Below are 21,538 nucleotides of genomic sequence, written 5' to 3' on the forward strand. Positions count from 1 at the left end.
TACTTCTGCTTCTTTGACTATGGGAAAGCCTTTGACTGTGTGGATCACAAAAAACTGTGGAAAATTCTTAAGGAGATGGGAATACCAGAACACTTTACCTTTCTCCTGAGAAACCTGTATGCAAGTCAAGAAGCAACAGTTAAAACCTGACATGGAACAACAGACTGGTTCAAAATTGGGAAAGGAGTACAAAAAGGCTGTATATTATCACCCTGCTTATTTAACTTAAGTGCAAAGTACATCATGTGAAATACCTGGCTGGATGAATCACAAACTGAAATCAAGATTTCTGGGAGAAATATCAACAACCTCAGATATACAGATGATACCACTCTAATAGAATGTGAAGAGGAACTAAAGAGGCTCCTCTTATAAAAGTGAAAGAGGACAGTGAAAAAGCTGGCTTGAAGTTCAACATTCAAAAAACTAAGACCATGGCATTTGGTCTCAACACTTCATGGCAAATAGAAGGGGAAAAAGTGGAAGCAGTGACAGATTTTATTTTCTTGGGCTCCAAAATCACTGTGGACAGTGACTGCAGCCATGAAATTGAAAGATGCTTGCTCCTTGGAAGAAAATCTATGATAAACATAGACAGTCTATTAAAAAGAAAAGTCATCACTTTGTCAACAAAGGTTCATATAGTCAAAGCTATGGTTTTTCCAATAGTCATGCCCAGATGTGAAAGCTGGACCATAAAGAAAGCTGAGTGCTTAAGAACTGATGCTTTTGAATTGTAGTGCTAGAGAAGATTCTTGAGAGTACCTGGGACTGAAACGAGATCAAACCAGCCAATCCTAAAGGAAATCAACCCTGACCATTCATTGAAAGGACTGATGCTGGAGTTGAATCTCCAATACTTTGGCCACCTGATGCGAAGAGCTGATTCACTGGAAAAGACCCTAATGCTGGGAAAAATTGAAAGCAAAAGGAGAAGGGAGTGGTAGAGGATGAGATAGTTAGATAGCATCACTAACTCAATGGACATGAATTTAAGCAAACTCTGGAAGATATGGAGAACAAGGGAAACTGGCATGCTGCAGTCCATGGGGTTGCAAAAGTCAGACATGACTTGACACCAAAACAACAACAGCAACAATTAGTGAAGCTTCACTTTATAAAAAAATCCACCTAAAATATTTTTTTTCTGATAAAATTTATTAAGTTTTATTTACACATTTCATTTGGTATTTCTGAGAAATAAACTGAAAAAAATGTGTCAATATATAACAATATTGATAAAAAATATGCCATTGATACCAATTACTTGTTTTGGTAATGATACATTTTCTGTGGCAATAATGTATTTTCAAATTTTGAAGAAAGATTGCTATTTCAATTTTTTTAAATAGTATATTAGATACAGAAACTCCAAAATTATAAATTGTAATAATCTCTATTTTTCTGAATATAGATGAATGAAAAATGCTATTCTATGCTTTTTATGTTAACATTATTTCTTATATTAATATTGGTAAGAATTGATTATATTCAAGCTGTCAAATATATTATTGACCCAGGTATATTAATAAAGGCAAGCCCGTCTCATGTTGCAACATTCCCATTAATTGCACCTGTGATTAAGATGGAAGATGTTTATAATTTATATGAAACTTATAATGAAAGCAAAGTCATTCACTTTTTTCTCTAGTAATTTACATGTGTTTTTTATGCAGTTGGAAAACCTCAAGCATTTTCAAAGAGGTTTTGCTGCTTGCTCAAGAATACAATATTAATCATAAGATTTTCATGTTATTGACATAAACTATGAGCTAAGAATTTTAACTAAAAACACAGAGAAACTGAGAGGACTGTTGCTTATAAATCTGTACAATTTTACATAAGTTTTTACTCTAAAGACACTTTAAATAAGTCCCAAGCTGAAGTTTAGAAGATATATCAAGTCATAAAAGGCATTTAGAGTTGTTCCAAGATTATTAATGTTTGTTACATAAAAGAAGCCCAAAATATACCTATGAATTTATTCCAATGCCTGATTTTTTGGCCCAAAATGTATTCTAAAATAAACCTCACATGACAGAATCCACAAAGTGTAACCTCTGAAAATCCATTTAGTACTGAACAACACCCAGGTTCATTGTCATGGCTATTGTGGACATAATTGTCCTACATTCACACACAACTTAATTTGCCAAAACATTAATTCTCAAAATGATTTCTTTCCATCATAATTTCTTCCTAAGCCAATATCTGGTGTGTGATCACTTGATGTCACCTAACTAGCAAATGGAAAATATTACATTGAGCTTGAACAATGGCGAGAGCTTTGGGACTAAAAGTTTGAGTCCTGGCACCATGATTGGGCAAATCATTCAGCCTCTTTAATCTCCAGTTTTCTCCTTTTTGAAATGGCAATAAAAATGTTTAACATTCATGGCTTGTCAAGTGCTTTATTGAATTTTCATCCAACAAACATTTATTGATCCTTTATCATATGATACTTGATTTTAGAGACAGAATTTTCATTATATTTTAAAGTTCAAAGAATTAATTTTAGAATAAGTCATTAAGGCAAATAAATCACCATGTCATTGTGTGATGGAGAAGGAAATGGCAATCCACTCCAGTACTCTTGCCTGGAAAATCTATGGACAGAGGAGCGTGGTGGGCCACAGTCCACTAGGTCGCAAAGAGTAGGACACTACTGAGCAACTTCACTTTCACTTTCACTCTCATGGTGTGATAAGTGCTGTCACAAAGTATGCACATTTCTCTAAAGCAAGACAGATGTAAATTTTATGAAAGGGTTGGGGAAAGGCTTCTTAGGAACACTGATTCTTTGAAAGATATTTGAGCAAAAGAGTTTAACTAGATAAAGATATGGAGAGAAGGTACAAAGGAGAAAGCCTGTAAACAGACATGAAAGCATTTACTTTAGAGCTTGGATAGTAATTCCTATTATGTCATTTAGGCTTTTCATCAATTCTAAGACACTTGTTTTCCCCACAGTTTTATTTCATGGAAAGAAATGGTGCATTTTACAGCCAATGATGCCTTATAATCATCATCAGCCAGATGACAATTGTTAGTGTTAGTTGCTTAGTCATGTCATTCTTTGGGACCTCATGGACAATCGCCCCCCAGGCTCCTCTGTCCATGGAATTCTCTAGACAAGAATACTGGGATGGGTTGCCTGCCATTCCCTTCTCCAGGGGATCCTCCTCCACCCAGGGATTGAACCTGTGTCTCTTATGTCTCCTGCATTGTAGGTGGATTCTTTACCATCTGAATCACCAGGGAAGCCTAACAATTGTTAGAAATGTATGTAAAAACTTTCACTGATGTCTCTTATTAAGAGGAAGCAAGAGCCAAGATCAATATATTGTGGATTTGGTGAAATACAGAGAAAAATATAGAGATGGAGATGAAGATGGAGACAGAAGAGGCAGAGGGAGGAGGAAGGGATGGTACGACAGAGGAAGAGACATCTGCTCTTTCACTGTGAATGTCTATAAATTCTTTTCTATACATCTCACATTTTTAAAAGTGAGTCATAGTTGACTTACAATATTATTTCAGTTTCAGGTATTCAACATGGTGGTTTGATATTTTTATAGAGTACACACAAATTAAAGTTACTCTAAAATATTGATTATATTCCTTGTGCTGTAAATCACATCCCTGTGACTTGTTTATTCCATAACTCATAATTTTTACTTCTCAATCCCCCTCACCATTTCGCCTCTCCCCACACCTCTTGTTCCTTTCTATTTACACTGATTTACTTTTCAGCTACTTATCCACAGATAACTATTAACACCTGATGAATTTCCCTGCTATTTTCGCCTGAATTACTTATAAAGAAGACCTTAGTGTACCCTCAACAAACTGTGGAAAATGCTTAAAGAGATGGGAATAACAGACCACCTTACCTGCCTCCTGCAAAACCTGTACGCAGGTCAAGAAGCAACAGTTAGAAACAGACGTGGAACAACAGACTGGTTCAAAATTGGGAAAGTAGTATGTCAAGGCTGTATATTGGCACTCTGCTTATTTAACTTACATGCAGAGTGCATCATATGAAATGCTGGACTGGACAAAGCATAAGCTGGAATCAAGATTTCCGGGAAAAACATCAATAACCTCAGATATGTGGATGACAGAAAGCGAAGAGGAACTAAAGAGCCTCTTGAAGGTGAAAGAGGAGAGTGAAAAAGCTGGCTTAAAACTCAACATCCAAAAAACTAAGATCATGGCATCTGGTCCCATCACTTCATGGCAAATAGATGGGGAAACAGTGGAAACAATAACAGACTTTATTTTCTTGGGCTCCACAATCACTGCAGATGGTGACTGCATCCATGAAATCAAAAAATACTTGCTCCTTGGAAGAAAAGCTATGACAAACCTAGATATTGTATTAAAAAGGAAAGACATCACTTTGCCAACAAAGGTCCATCTAGTCAAAGCCATGGTTTTTCCAGTAGTCACATATGGATATGAGCCGTTTAGTCCCTCAGTCGTGTCTGACTAATATAGCCCCATGAACTGAAGCATGCCAGGGTCTTCCATCCATGGAATTTTCCAAGCAAGAATACTGGAGTGGGTTGCCATTTCCATCTCTAATGGATATGAGAGTTGGACCATAAAGAAGGCTGAGCGCTGAAGAATTGATGCTTTCAAACTGTGGTGTTGGAGAAGACTCTTGAGATTCCCTTAGACTGCAAGAAGATCAAACCAGTCAATCTTAAAGGAAATCAGTCCTGAATATTAATTGGAAGGACTGATGCTGGAGCTAAAGCTCCAACACTTTGGCCACCTAATGGGAAGAGCCAAATTATTAGAAAAGACCCTGATGCTGTGAAAGATTGAAGGCAGGAGGAGAAGGGGACGACAGAGGGCAAGATGGTTAGATGGCATCACAGACTCAATGAACATAAATTTGAGCAAGCTCCAGGAGATGGTGAAGGACAGGGAAGCCTGGTGTGCTGCAGAGTCGGACATGGCTGAGCGACTGAACAACAACAAAGTTCACGCTTCCTTATGAAATAAATTACAAATTAATTTAAAATGCAGGCTAAACTTCTTCTTCCAGAATGATTTATTAGTATATCTATAATCAACAATTGACACATCCCTTGGTCAACACTCTGTATCATATTCTAGATGCTTCCAAACCTATTCAAAGCAAAGGTGCTGCTTTCCTGAAAATAACAACCCTGGAATTTATTCTGTACTAAACTTATAGCAGAATAAAGCCAAACATACACTAGTCTGTTCTTCTATTGGTTAATAAATTACTGGAAGACTTTTTAAATGATAAGGAGAAGTCTAATCAAAATTTACTTTTAACCCACAGTATTCTGAATACTTGTGTTTCATATTAGTTGAACTCTCATATAATTCACTACATTTTAAATATTTGTTTTTGTGTTTCTCCAGTAGACTGTGAACTCTCTAAAAGTTCGATCCTTCATGAGTTATTTGTTTCTGAAAACTGACAAAGGATTTTACACTTGTTAAGGAAATGGAAAATGATGTTTAAATATATAACTATATTATTTAATTAAATAATTAAATTTATAACTTAATTTTTGAACATATAAACACACACAAGCAATGTTACAGATGCTACTGATAAAGAACATACTAGACTGAAAGCTCATAATTTAAACTGAGAATTAAGTTGTTTTTTTTTTCATTTCACAAATAAAATACATGTTAATTGTATCCATCTAATCAAATCACCTAATATGGATATCTAAAGATATCTGACTCAGATGCAAGTAGTAATCAAATGCAGAGATATTAAAATTTTAAACTTCCATAAAGTTTAGGTAATTACAGAAAAAAAGTGGAATGACAGGAATTACAAAAAATAGCACATGAACCATTCATTGGGTAGATTTGTCCTCATGAACAATTATAAATAAAACCTACTTATGTATTCACATAACAATATAAAAGATAAAGAAGTACTCTAACCATTTAATATTTTTACTGAAGAAGTTAAGTAATTATACATACAATACTGAAGTATTTATATTTGGGAAGTAAGAGATCTACAAGTGTCATCAGATGCTAAAAAAAGTTTTTGTATAATTTACCCTAAAAAGCAAATACAAGAAATAATTAAGGGTTAACTGTGAGGTTTTTAGGGCTTCCCTGGTGGCTCAGTGGTAAAGAACCTGCCTACCAATGCAGGAGATGTGGGTTTGATTCCTGGCTCAGGAAGATCCCCTGGAGAAAGAAATGTCAATCCATTCCAGTATCCTTGCTTGGGAAATTCCATGAATAGAGGAGCTTGGTGGGCTACAATCCATGGGGTCGCAAAGAGTCAGACAGGCCTTAGTGACTGAGCATGCAGGCACATGAGGTTTTAAGGAAAAGGTTCATATTAAAGTCAGATGAGACAAAAAGTAAAAATTTCTACAGTACAATCTCTTCTAAATGAGGCAGGATGCATTCAGTACTTCAGGAAAATCAGGTTAGAATGATTAAAGATCCATCATCCCTAAAGCAACTAATTTTAAGCATTTCTTTCATTTAACCAGTGAATTTACCTAAATTTACTTCTTGTATAACCATTTTTTGCTGTTAAATTTCATTCTCTGTTGCTAATATGACTGCAATAGATTGCTTTAAAATATTAATAATACATCAGCCTACTGACTATGCTTCCATTTAAAGAGTAAATTTCTTTATATAGTCTGCATGTGTTGGCAGACATCCAGCTCTTATTTTGTATCACACAATGAGAAGAGTTTTAAAACAAACAAACAAACAAGTAAACAAACAAAAACCCATTTCAGAGTGTTTTGTTTCGTGAAAACATTTATCAGACTTTTCTAACACTTCACACTGGGAACTCAGGAACTCCGGAGGGCAGAACACTTTAGAATCACCTATTGCTCTTAGCAAGCAAGGAAGGCTTCTAGAAATAATTGCTCTAACAACTGCCAAAAGGTTTCCACAGTCTTTTAAGCTAGCACAGAACAGCTTTGATGGTCAGCTACAACCTGCCTCCTTAAACAACCAGGATTCACATGGCCATATATTGTATTTCTGAAAGGTTTCTCCAGCAGGAACTCTCTGGACGATTGAGTCCAGCTATTGTGGGCCCAGGCTCTTCCTTATCAATATGCTCACGGTCTGAACTCCGGGTTATTCTGCATTTTGCTAGAATATGACTGGGGGTGTAAGGAGTAAAATTTTCAACAGCAGACAATTACACAAATCCATCCATTTAGGTTTTAGAAAATAACAAGCATTAGAAAAAGCAAGCTTAGGGACCATGTCTTAGCATGCTATCTGAATATACAGCTTTGGTGTATATAATCAAAGTGACATGTTTAATAAAATACTTTATAAACATCTAAACTTCCAAATGCAGTAAAATCCAAATCACTGGATTTTCTTCCAGCAAAAAAAAAAAAAAAAGTCTATTAACTAACATTTGGATATAATAATAAATGTCATGTGAAATAATGGGCATATATAGTAGATTGTATTCTACATGTGAACATTAGTCAACAAGTAGCCTTGTTCCTGGGAGATATAAATAGTAGTACAAGCTAGTTGCTACCTATCATCAAGGAAATTATAGATTAGTAAGAACACATAAAGGATTCATTTGCATATATATGGTAACTGTCTTCTGAAATTGGTAACGAAAAAAAATTGGTTTTCGGGATGACATTCATGGTGAGTGCATTTTATTATGCTCTGATATTTGAAAATATATAGTGTGTACATTGATCATTTTCACTTCCTCTCTGTTCGTATGCATGTGTCTATGTATGTGTGTATTTGCATGCGTGCTCATGTGTATAAACTAGGACCATCCATCTCCACAAATATGATACCAAAGTTAATATACCACTTTCTGTCATGTGAAAAGCAGTATCTGTAAGTCAAATGCACTAAAATTAATCTTCGTGGACTCAAACAAAATATCCATGCTCAAAATATTTTCTTCAAGAAGCAATAAGTTTTTTTTTCTTATATATGACTTTCAAGGTCATAATCTTAGGCTTTGAACTAAATTGCACATTAACAAAGTATTTCTTTAATAGGGGCATTTAAAAAAAATATTAATAATGGAATTCAAACTTAGCATGAAAGTATGCTTAAAATAGTATAAGTCCAGGGATGGCAGAAATCATTCACAATATACAAGCAAATATATATGTGTGTATATATATTTGGAGTATATATATTCGTGTGTATATATGTACATGTATTTTTTTGTTTTTGTTTTTTTAATTTTATTTTATTTTTAAACTTTACATAATTGTGTTAGTTTTGCCAAATATGTACATGTATTTTTAAAGTAGCAATGAAACAATAACATTTCTAACTACATACATATGACAAAAATTAATAGAAGATACAGCAGAGCAATAATTTGAATCAGTGGTGTGCATATATAATGTTCTAGCTGCATGATAAGCTAAATAATTTACACCAGAGTTTAATATCTCATAATTTAAGTTGACTGTATGTCTATAAAAATTAACCTTCACTTTAATATCTAAATATTAAGTATTAACTCCATACTTATTTTAAATATATCCAAATCATATATTCATCCTAAAGATAGTTGTAAGAATTGCTTTTTGCCTTTAGCATATCAAAATATTTCACATTCACACCTGATAGGTTCCCATACAATTTCATTACAGTATTTCATTATTTATGATGTTGTACATCTAAGATACAAAACTGTGGTTTCTCCTCTGTTTTGTCCTCCAGATCTTTTGGAACAATGTGCATGCAGGAATTTTATAAAATTCATTACTAGGAAGTGCTGTCTGGCAAGCACTCCCATTTTCTTATTCCAGTCGCCAAAATAGCTGGTGAAATTTGCAAGCCAGCAACCACTTCATCTAGGGCAGGCCCTTGTACTATAAATCCATAACTAATCAGGGTCAGCTGATAATGAAGGCAACTTTTGAAATATGTCTGTTCTGGGGGAAAAAAATCTCTGCTTCAACCCTATGTAGCCTCCTCAAATTCTATGCTCTGCAGTGTAGATTCAAATTATGTTGGTTTGACTAATATAACAATTTGTGTTGTCATTTCAGTCATGTCTGATTCTTTTCGACCCTGTGAACTGTTGCCAGCCAGGCTCCTTTGTCCGTGGGACGTCCCAGGCAAGAATACTGGAGTGGGTTGCCGTGCCCTCCTCCAGGGGATCTTCCCAACCCAGAGATCAAACCTGCATCTCTCTCTTACATCTTGTGCACTGGCAAGTGGGTTCTTTACCACTAGCAGGACCTGGGAAACTATTAAACAAAAATAACTGCTGTTGGTGTTTGGTTAAGTCGTGTCCAGCTCTTTTGTGTCCCCATGGACTGTAGCCCACCAGGCTCCTCTGTCCATGGGATTTCCCAGGCAAGAATACTGGAGTGGGTTGACATTTCCTCCTCCAGGGTTTCTTCCCAACCCAGGGATAGGACCTGCATCTCCTGCGTTGCAGGTGGATTCTAATAGTTAACACTTACATAGTGCTTAAAATGTGCTGGGAAGTATGCTAAGGTGTTAATGAGTTACCTCATATAATCCTCACAATTAATGCAGGCATTATCATTATACACATCCTATAGATAATGAAACAGAAGCACTGATTTAAATAAATTAACCAATATTTCAAGAAATCATTAAAATGTAGAGATGGGACTGGAATCCTAGGAAATGTTTACCCAAATATCTGTTTTTAATCCCGTCACTATCTTTGAAAAAGTCCATCACACACAGTAGAAAGCAATAATGTAATCAAAAATGTTTTGTGTTTGAAGACATTTAAATGCATATGTTTTAATAAATCAATATTGGATTAAAAATACAATAAAAGTGATTTAGTTTAAGCCTGTTTTTTCCTAACAATGTTTTGAGGAATGTGTTATGTTTCAATGTTTGGAAATATGTTAAAATGTTTTAATATATTTCCAAACAATATATGCTTCAGATATTTGCTCAATCTCCTATATAGAGTACATATCCCAAAAGCCATGTGGAGAAACATTCTGTATTTTAATTCTATTAAAAATGTTGAGGTTTGACAGAAAACAATGAAGTTCTGTAAGCAATTATCCTTCAATAAAAAAATAAATTTAAAAAAGATGCAATAAAAATGTTATCAAATTCACAGAAAAATAAGAATCCAAAATATAATGTATTTACAGTGTGTTAGCTGGTAACAGATACCTACAGATATGAAACCCTTAACAAGAATGAGAGTATTTTAAGCATGATCTAACATGTATAAATTAGTGTGCATGACCATAATTGTAAGACATTTTAATCACAGGCCAATTTTATTTATTCCCATAAAGTTAAACTATTGGCTTCATTTTCTTTTTTCCGTCAATGAACACATGGCAAAACAACAATTTACATGTTACCTATTGATCACTTGTATAATGAACTTTTTCAATATCAAGCTGACTTTTTTATAATCCACTCAATATATGAAGGTCTTATTCAAATGACATGGCATGCTGCCAAAGTAGCTTGGAATCTGTGGCTGTTAGTGTCTTATTTTTATTTTGTATTTTTCAGGATGAGTTATTAAGTTAACTCAGCTATACATCTTTGTTTTAGTCTTAAGCACACTGACTAAGGGGTTAGAAAATCAGGAGAAAATTAGTCAAAAGTTGGTTAAAACATTTACATTGTCTGAGTCTTTTAAATTAGGTTGTAGTACTCCACATTCTCTAAGTGCCTTGACAATTTAAAGATTAACTGTGACTAGTTTTGCAGTTTTCTTCATTATCTGTCATACCCACAACTCCAAAAACTGATATTTTTTAAAGGCTTATAATTGTTTTTAATTTTAGACGGGATAGAAAATCTTCAATAATTCATTTGGTTTTAGGAACCAGATCTTTATAATATTATATTTAGAAACTATTGATCAACTAAGTGACTCAACAATTAAAAATGGATACATTTTCAAATGGGTTTTTTCTATTCAACCATACAGTTGTATAGTTACCTGAAGGTAAGCTAATCCATTTACCTCCATTTGGACACCACCTAAACTATTTACAGAAACAGAGATTTATAGTCTCACTTAAAATTTTAAGATATTTCAAAAAGTACTTTTTTAAGTAATTCAAGTTCTTAGTGACTGTTATCTCCATATGGATATAGAGAATATAAGCCTGAATATTTCCAGCATCACTTGTCCTTGGAGAAAGAAATGGCACCCACTCCAGTATTCTTGCCTGGGAAATTCCATGGACAGAGGAGCCTGGTGGACTATAGTCCATGGGGTGGCAAAGAGTCAGACATGACTGAGCACATAATCAATAATCATTTGCCCCAAAAACACCTGATAATGAATTGGGATAGATTATTTCAGACTGAAAACCTTATTTTCAAATATATCTCCCTTTTATATTATTCTACTCAACTATATTAAACATTTGACCAAAAAAAATGCATTCTGTGCACTCAATCAAGTATAAATGAAAACACAAAATACCTGTTTATGTGTGCCTTTCTTCCCTCATGCCTGCTCTCACACACTCATTTCTACCTAATATTGCTTTGCAGATTCTGCTACAATTAATGCTACAATTTTTACCATCCTAAATCTCACGCACTCACTGCTAGCAGGTATCTGCAGGTGTTTGCCTACAAGAAGTTCATTGACAGTGTATCGCAGTAAGTGTGCTTTCTGTGGTAGTGAAAATTAGCTGCAAAAGCAGAGCAGGCTAAGTAACGTAGGACAAGGATGCTTCATGTGTTGTGAATGCGTAATTATTTATTACTGGTCAGGCAAAGAGTCATCATTCTGCTGTGATTATTTTTTTCCCATGGAAGAAAATTAGTTATCAAATTCTAGTTTCCACAGATCCTGTCAGTGTACTGGAAGGACTGCAGCTGTATCGTGAGTCTCATGGACATTTAACTTCTGACAGCTGTGAATGCTTCTTTGTGAATGCAGGCATTGCTCTTTGACTTAGTTCCTGGAAGAACTCCAAGATGCATTCTCAAGCACTGCTGCCTGCTCTCTTAGCGCATATTAGGAGAAGGTGGTCAGAAACGTCATGAACCGCTAAAGTGGACAGATACTTTTACTGTTTTTACACACTTACATATTTCAGCATGGTAATAAATAGATGAAGTGTGATAGCCAATGATGATTCTAATATTTATGAATGTTCAATATTTGGAGATTCATAATTATGGCAAACCATCCCATTATAATTTTATTGACATTGAGGAAAGACTAACATACACAAGTACCCAAATATTTTGAGTTTTATGAAGTTGTGCATGTTGTATTCAAAATGAAATAAGACTCTTTGACAAAGAGGGTTGATATGGTTAAAGTCAGGCGTTCAAAAATGATAAAATATTTATTTGTAGTTCTTTGTAAGTAGATGTTAGCTATTTGTGATTAATATATTCATTAACTAAAATGATTTTTCCATTATTAACAAAATTAGTTAAATCATAGGTATCTCATTGTATGTATTATTTTGAAAAAATTTAGAAAATATGTCATGCTAAGTTTCAATTATTTTTATAACAAATTGATATCACAAAGGGCTATGGACTTCTCTCTCTAAACTTATGCATGAAAGTATTCATAGGAATACTCCTCAAAGGTATCGTTTTAGTATGTTATTAATGACTTTTAGGTGGTTTTATAATGATTGATTTTATAATGCTTGCTCTAACTCCTGCTTTACTAAATGTAAAATAATCATTAGTCAAAAACTCAAAAATAAGGGAAAATTATCATTAGAGACTTCTTCACAAAAAAAATTATATTTAATACTACAAATGGGCTTCCCAGGTGACTCAGTGTTAAAGAATCCACCTGCCAATGTAGGAGATGTGGATTTGCTTCCTGAGTTGGGAAGAACCCTGGAACCAGAAATGGCCCCACAACAGTATTCTTGCCTTGAGAATTCCACGGACAGCAGAATCTGGGGAGCTACAGTCCATGCAGTTGCAAGGGTTGGACATGACTGAGTAACTGAGTAACTGTGCTGCACAGCACAGCACATAATATAAATATTCAAAAATAATTGTGGGTTACTGTATAATATCTTCTGGTAGTTAATAATGTCTTTGATATTCTTTTTATTTTTAAACTTTACAAAATTGTATTAGTTTTGCCAAATATCGAAATGAATCTGCCACAGGTATACATGTGTTCCCCATCCTGAACCTTCCTCCCTCCTCCCTCCCCATACAATCCCTCTGGGTCGTCCCAGTGCACCAGCCCCAAGCATCCAGTATCGTGCATCGAACCTGGACTGGCAACTCATTTCATACATGATATTATACACGTTTCAATGCCATTCTCCCAAATCTTCCCACCTTCTCCCTCTCCAACAGAGTCCGTAAGACTGTTCTATACATCAGTGTCTCTTTTGCTGTCTCGTACACAGGGTTATTGTTACCATCTTTCTAAATTCCATATATATGCATTAGTATACTGTATTGGTGTTTTTCTTTCTGGCCTACTTCACTCTGTATAATAGGCTCCAGTTTCATCAACCTCATTAGAACTGATTCAAATGTATTCTTTGATATTCTTAAAGTAGACTAATATAAGGATGGCTTATTTATAAATGTATTTCATGACCAGTTTAAGATATATTTTATTATGATGATATCTTAAAGAACAGTATTATATATTAATAATTTGGAATATATTTCTATTTTGATTAGAATCCATTTGATATTTTAGAAATGATGAATCCCTTAGAAGGTGTCTTTACTGAACCTAATCCCTAAGTATTGATAAGTTGTTTTCACTTTTCCTTTAAACTGAGGTAAAAGTTCAAAAGAATGCATTTGAATTGACACAGTGAAGTTGAAAAAATGAATACTGAGAGTCCTTGTAATTCTATCACAGTGTGGATCTGCAATGTACTGTCTGTATGAATTACAGAGCATCACCAACTACCTTGAAACTCAGTTTTCTTATCTGTAAAGAAAGACAATACTTCATGAAGTTTCTGTAATAATCACATGGAAGAATGAGACAAATCTGTGTGAAATAGCTACCAAACAGTGAATGAGTATAGGTATGTTGTGTGTGTGTATATATATATATATATATATATACATTTTATTTGCCTTTGATTTTAAATTATAAATGATATATAAATTGCCTATTGATGCTTGTGTTAGCTGTGATTGATAAACCACATAACAAATTGAAAAATATAGTCAAATAGATTCCTATTTTTTTCTGGGAAATCAATCTAGGCTCCTTTTCTCTATATGGGATTCCCTGGTGGCGGTAAAGAATCCAGAATGTGGGAGATTCATGTTCGATCCCTGGGTCAGGAAGATCCCCTGGAGAAGTGAATGGCCAATCACTCCAATATTCTTGCCTGGAAAATCCCATGGACAAAGGAGCCTGTCAGGCTATAGCCATGGGGTCATAAAGAATCAGACATGACTGAGCACACACACACACACACACACACACACACACACACACATTCTCCATATACTAGGAATCATTTTAGTATTTAATTACTGATTTTTTTTAGGAGGCACACTAAGCTTGCTCTCACTACTGTTTTACTAAATGTAAAACAATAATTGGTAGAAAAACTCAAAAATAAGGGAAAACTATCAATAGAAACTTCTTTACTTTAGGAAAAAGTATACTATAAATGGGCTACCATATCAATACTATAATGAAATATTTTTAAAAGTACCTAGAAATAAATTCATGACTATCTTCATATGAGCAAGTGACAGTGTAGTCATTGATCAAAGTCAACCTGCATAGCAGTCACTACTCATATAATACAGCAATTAAGGATGTAGATTGATTGTACAAAGAACTCTGCATCTTATACTGGTGATTCAAATCCAAATTAGTTTTTTGTTCACTGGGATATGTAACAATCAATTAAAATTGCAGCAAACATTAAGATATGTCATATGACAATAACTATGAATCTAGTGTCACTATAAAAGCTTCATGAGATTGATGGAATGTCTTTGATCATGGGATAAAAAATGCATCATGTTAGATTCAAAAAACACTGAACTGCCTCTGATCTGTCTTTCACAGAAGGTACACCATTCACAAATGAGCACTGGATTGCCAATATTTATTTACATGAAGTTTACTTTATGTTTTAGGATAACGTGAAAAATTTTAAATCTACAATCTAAGAGTAATGATTATGCTATTTTTCTTCCAAGGAGATTACATTTTAATACTTATCCTTTGATGAACCAGTGTGGCAGTCTTAAGGTCCACTGAAGAGAAAGCACAGTAAATTCCTTATATATAAAATATATGACCTGCCCAGGGAGGTGTCTTCATAAATGCACGTGCACAATGGATGCAAAGCCAGAGTCAAGAATGGGGCTGAGATCTCTGAGAGCCAGTCTACTGCCCTGGACCACATGGCTTCCCACCTACTTGGGACTTGAGCTCTGAAGCCATTAATGCGCCTTTATGAAGCTACATTGATTTGTCCCACAGTGGAAGTATAGGTTAATTTTATTACCAACATTTTGGATTAATTAAAAACAAAACAATCTCAAAATATATAATAATTTGTTATAATTGGAACTGATTACGAAGCTATTACATTTTTGTTTCAAATATATAAATCTGATTTCATATGAACTGAGGTTTACTCAGGTCTTCATGGATATTAGAGGCCATATTTGCATTCAGTGGTGGTGGTGGTTTAGTCACACAGTCATGTTTGACTCTTTGGCGATCCTGTGGGCTGTAGCCTGCCAGGCTCCTCTGTTCATGGGATTTCCCAGGCAAGAACACTGGAGCTATTTCCTTCTCCAGAGGATATTACAGACCCAGGGATCGAACTGTGTTTCCCGAGTCTCCTACAATGCAGGTTGATTCTTTATCACTGAGCCACCAGGGAAACCCTTTTTGCATTCAATAAATACATTAATTACAATTTGCCGTCCAAACTCTGTTTACTTTAATTGTGCAAAACACTACTCAGCTTCAAAATAGAGCTTTTGCATTCAAATAGATGGAATGCGAGAGAGTGTTCAAGTGCACTTTTTTTTTTTTTTTTCCAACTGACTGACAGGCTTCTCTGCACAAAGAGCCTATTCTAGAAAACTCCTAAAGCAAATTACCCCTTCAGGACTTTCTTTTCCAGTTCTACTAACATTCCATTGTGTGATCTGGAGAAAAACACTTTAGAGGGTACTTCATCATGCATAAAAAGGCACTTATCTTCTAATAAAATTCTATTGATATAATCTACCTTTCCTTCTTGATGGGAGTGTAATGAGGATGTAAAAAGGAATTTTTAAACGCCTCTAAAATGCCTTGGAACCTTTAAAAGAATGGTAGAAACCCTTAACTCAATGCAATTTAGTAGGATTGAATAGAGACCCTCAACAGAATGCAAATCAGGCCTCTTGCCAAATATGAATCATAATTGTCCTTGTTTATTGAGAGTGTCATAATCACCATCATTAGTTATGAGTGCAGCTGTTCATACTGATTGAATTTCCAAGGTATCCCAGATATTGCACAAGAAACACTATGTCAGTCTTTCAGGGATTTATACTCTCAAACTGCACGACCAATATGGTAGCCACTCATCACATGTGGTTATTTAAATTAATTAAAATTAAAAAAATCAAAACTTTATTTCCTCTAACACCAGCTGCATTTCAATTACTCAGTAATCATTTGTAGTTAATAGCTATCATGTTAGACAAAACAGGTATAGATTAGTCCCTTCACAGAAAGTTCTACTGAAGAACCCTTGTAGGGGCTTGACAAATGTAAGCTACAAGAAATATTATTCAAGTGCACAATTTATGCAACAGTATTTTTATATTTTATGCCATTTATTTTGACTAGAGAATGTAGGTGGTTTATCAGACAGTCAAAATATCTCTGAAATCACCCAACCATCCTGATATGAATCAACTCATTGTTTTATATCAAACATAATAGGGCTTAACACAATACGGGTACTAAAAAAATTTGTTGAATGAATAAACTCATAAGTGGATAAGTATTTCTTGTATATACAAAGGGGCTTCCCAGGTGGCTTAGTGGTAAAGAAACTGCCTGCCAATGCAGGAGACTCAGGAGACGCAGGTTCAGCCTGGGTCTGGAAGAGGAAATGACAACCCACTCCAGTATTCTTGCCTGAAGAATCCCATGGCTACAGGAGCCTGGTGGGCTGCAGTACATAGGGTCGCAGAGTCAGACACGACTGAGAGGCTAAGCACACGTGCACGTGTATACAAATAATTATTGGGAGCTCATTTTTCTCACTGCTAACGGGGTAATAAACACAGTAAAATTCTGTTCTCAATAAAACATGATAGCCTAGTCCAGATTAAAGGAAAACTTTATGCAGTGACTAGAACACTGTGTTAGATAATGTAAGATAATGTTTAGATAATTAAATCTTTAACGTTGGTTAGAGGTGGCAGGGAAGACTGTTTTGATGAAGAAAGTATTTACAATGAATTTTTGAGAACAATACATAAAAGTAAAATGCCAGTTGCTTAAAACGGCAGCAGAAAGCAAAGGATTGGAGTTGGGGGAAAAGTAAATTTATTTTGAAGGGATAAAAAGATTATGGGAGTCTCCTGTTGAATGAAGGATTCCAGTTGATAAAAGTTGAATAAACTATGGTCAATGTAGACATTCTCATGCAAGCAGCAGTCATTTTTTTAAACATCCTGAGGACACTGTTTTGCAATGATTGTTTTTCTCTGCAAAACCAGAAAGGATACAGAAAATACAGGCATAACAAAATGCTTGTTTGGACTTGTTTCCTAGAAATGACTAGAGATATTTGAGAACTAAGAACCGATGAATTCCAAGAGACAAATCATAGCTCCAGGAGGAAGATACAGTTAAAGGCTTATCTGGCTCTATAATGAAACTGCCTCTTGTCCACAGGAATGTGCATATTTCAATGCAAGCGAGTCTAAGCCAGATGGCAGCAGACTTTGTTCTAACAGGGCCTGATATTAGTTTGTATACTTAGAATATGTCACAATTACACACTCACTCGTCTTCCTGCAGAGAGCAGTGAAGATCTGCTGCTGACCATTTCAAATATAATCACTTATTCTCTCTAGAGAATCATTTTGATCGTTCCCTTCACTCATCATATCAAATAAAGCTAATATTGCCAGTACACAGTATGGCTCCGTATAGTGAAGATAAAGGGAAGCTAGCTTCTATTAATTAATATTGGTAGCTAGAATTGAGTGGCACATATAAGGGCTATGGAGAGAAATCATTTTAACTAACTAGTTTATACTCATATTTTAAGAAAGATATTTGGTACCTCCATAGGTAACAGTGCATCATTAAAAAAAAAAAAAGTTTTGAGAACTATAAGACAGATTGTAATTTGGTAAAATCATCTTCTTCATCACCTTTCCTATCATTCTTCCAAATATTATCCTTATTTCTCAAGTACATAGTGTTTTTATAAGGAATGTGCATGTAAATAGAAATGTTTATATATAATGTGCATGTAAATAAATATATATATATATATATACACACTCTTCCAGGTGGCTTCCACGGTAACTCAGTGGTAAAGGACCCTCCTGCCAATGCAGGAGACACAAGTTCAACCCCTGTGTTGGGAAGATCCCTTGGAGAAGAAAATGGCAACCCACTCCAGTATTCTTGCCTGGGAAATCCCATGGACAGAGGAGCATGGCAGACTATAGCCTGTAGGGTTGCAAAAGAATCAGATACCACTGAGCATTCACTCATTCACTCAGTGTGTGTGTGTGTGTGTGTGTGTGTGTGTGTGTGTATGTGTTTGATGAAAAATAAATCTCCATTCTACTCAAGATTTCCCAGTTCTCCAAGAGGCAATCACTACTGCAAAATTTGTGTATCTTTCCTGAAAATTTCTCTTTTCTCCCTTTCTTACTATCTTTCTCTGTTTCTCTCTCTGTTTCAACAGGGTGCATAGATGATGCTACATACACTATTAATAATGACAGATCTGGACTCCTATATACACTGTTACTACAGGAAGAAAGGTCTCCTAAATTATAGGTTGATATGTACCACTTCTCGTTTAGTCAGACACGTAGGCTGTTCTAAACCATTTACAAATGCATGAGTCTGTTACAATGAATATCTTCTTACATATCACGTCCTATACTTTATTTTGGTAACACCTTTTAGGCTACGGTAGTTATTTTCAAGTGGTCCTCCAAAGAGGATGTTTTAATACCTAAAACTGGCAACAACAACAGAGGGTATGACTCATTTGAAAAGATCTTGATGCTGGGAAAGATTGAGGGCAGGAGGAGAAGGGGACGACAGAGGATGAGATGGTTGGATGGCATCACCAACTCGATGGACATGGGTTTGGGTGGACTCCAGGGGTTGGTGATGGACAGGGAGGCCGGGCATGCTGCGGTTCATGGGGCCGCAGAGTTGGACACGACTGAGCAACTGAACTGAACTGAACAAGGAACTATATGAGACAGGAAGAAAATAGTCTACTTTATACATCTTTTCTTTGATGCCTCTGAGAGCATATTTCTAAGACTGCAAATAACTAATGAAGTCTGTAAGTGAATAAATAATCTTGGAAAATTAAGTCAGTTTAGCCAGCCATTTCAGATTTGATAAATATCACTACATGATATATTTAATTATTGTAATTTGAAATGTAGGAAATTGATCAAAACAATATGCTATATCATTATTTAGTTTAGCAACTGCACAGAGAAACGATCATAAATGATGACTCTTGTTTTCACCTCCAAGAAAAACGTTTCTCCTTTCAGGGGTACGTGGGATATGTAATTTTAACTTCAAAGACATTAAAAACATAATTTAAATCTGAAACTTTTTTCATTTACTAAATAGGGTAGTATATAGTCTTCTTAGCTATTATTATCACAAAAGTAATTTATCCAAGTTAATTTGGGAGGAGTCTGGAATCTAGCATTAAATTTCTAAAATCCTAATTCACTAGTCAGGCTAACAACAACAACAGAAAATACAAGGTCTACTGGTTTTGATCTCAATGATTTTGATTTATAGCTGTAAAGTCTCATAATTATCACCAAAGAATTTCCTTTTTTATAATCTCTGTTAGACTCCTGCATGATGGACTATAATTCTTGACTAAGCTCTTTACTATTCTAAATAAACCACAGAGTGATACATAAAAGTAATTTGATGAGATATCTTAAGAAATGCTTTCAATATAAGAACTTTTCCAGGGTTCATAAGGCATTAAAACAATAATTGCAGGTAATAATAAATATGAATTCACAAAATTATATGGTCAATTTTAAGTGACAAATATGCTAATTGTAGTTTGAACTTAAATTTTAATATGCAGGTATTAAATTAGGTCCATAATTTGCACTAATTATTGACAAATCTATTACCACATAGGAAATGTATTCATAATGACATGAGATCATGAGCTAATTATAATATGCATTAATATATTTATAAACAGCTGGACAAAGATTCTCAGCTTTTCACATCCATCTCAATCAAAAAATGTCCAATTTAGTATCAGTGACCTAAAATCTGGAGAGATGTATTTGATCAGTCATTTAATTTTCTAGTTCCTAAGTGTGTTTATGTAATCATATGCATACATTTGAGTGTTGAGTTGTAGCATGTATACATATCACATGACTATATATTGTTGAATACAGACTAAAACATGTTTGTTCCTCTAGATAAAAATCTTGCTTCAATTAGATCAGCTACATGATTCATTTATATCTTTTCTAGGCAGTAGTCAATAGTCAAAGCAAACAAAAGTCTACACACTAAAAAACGAGGCCTTTTCTTGTTTTTATCAGGTTTTCTTTCTCCATTCTTCTGTTCTTGTCTCTTCATGTCACGGTATTTTCTCAAAATCCACTTTCCTGCAGGGAAGCTTACAGAGACTCCTAGTGGTAAACTCACAGTGGCGTCTCAGGCCGTCCTGAATACTGAGTTAATGACAGAAAGTTGTCCTTAACTTCTCCAACCACAAGAGGCAAACTACAATACTTTTAGTGTCAGTGTTTCTAACAAAATTATAACCTAAGTCAATTGCAAACATGTTAATGCTGCTTAACAGGCTGTATTTTAATTAGGATAATAAAGTAAAAATAACAGGAAACCAAAAATTAAACTAAAATTTGATATTAAATGCAATTGTGAAGATTTAGGAAAGGAATAGAAGAATGAACTAAACTGCTTCAGTTACTTTGAGAAGTCTAATAATTATATAAGCCACTTCATACCCATTGATAACTTCTATAGAGATTATCAACATTGAAAAATATGTCTCTGTGATAGAGCTTAACATTTATATTCCAAAAGTTTCTAACTGTAATTAACATGTAATTTGAAAATTATGACACTTAAATACTTTCATTTTGCAAATATAAGAGCAATTTTATACTTTAAAAAAATTCTACAATGTTTATATCATGTTAGAAGATAATGACTAAATAAACAATACAGCAACACACCTGTTTTGGGTGAAGTTTGAGTTGCCTGTTTTATATAATGTACCTGTAGCAAGTGACTATCATTCCTAGGCCAAATGGTTTATAAATTTACTAG

General features: G+C 34.6%; 1 long non-coding RNA gene across 1 annotated transcript in view; it reads right to left on the reverse strand.

Annotated features, from left to right (window-relative positions):
- Positions 1-21,538, reverse strand: part of LOC133258518 (uncharacterized) — a 176,755-nt gene that overhangs the window by 153,488 nt on the left and 1,729 nt on the right. The window lies entirely within an intron of this gene.

Source organism: Bos javanicus, chromosome 12, assembly GCF_032452875.1.
Source record: "Bos javanicus breed banteng chromosome 12, ARS-OSU_banteng_1.0, whole genome shotgun sequence".
Taxonomy (NCBI): Eukaryota; Metazoa; Chordata; class Mammalia; order Artiodactyla; family Bovidae; genus Bos; species Bos javanicus.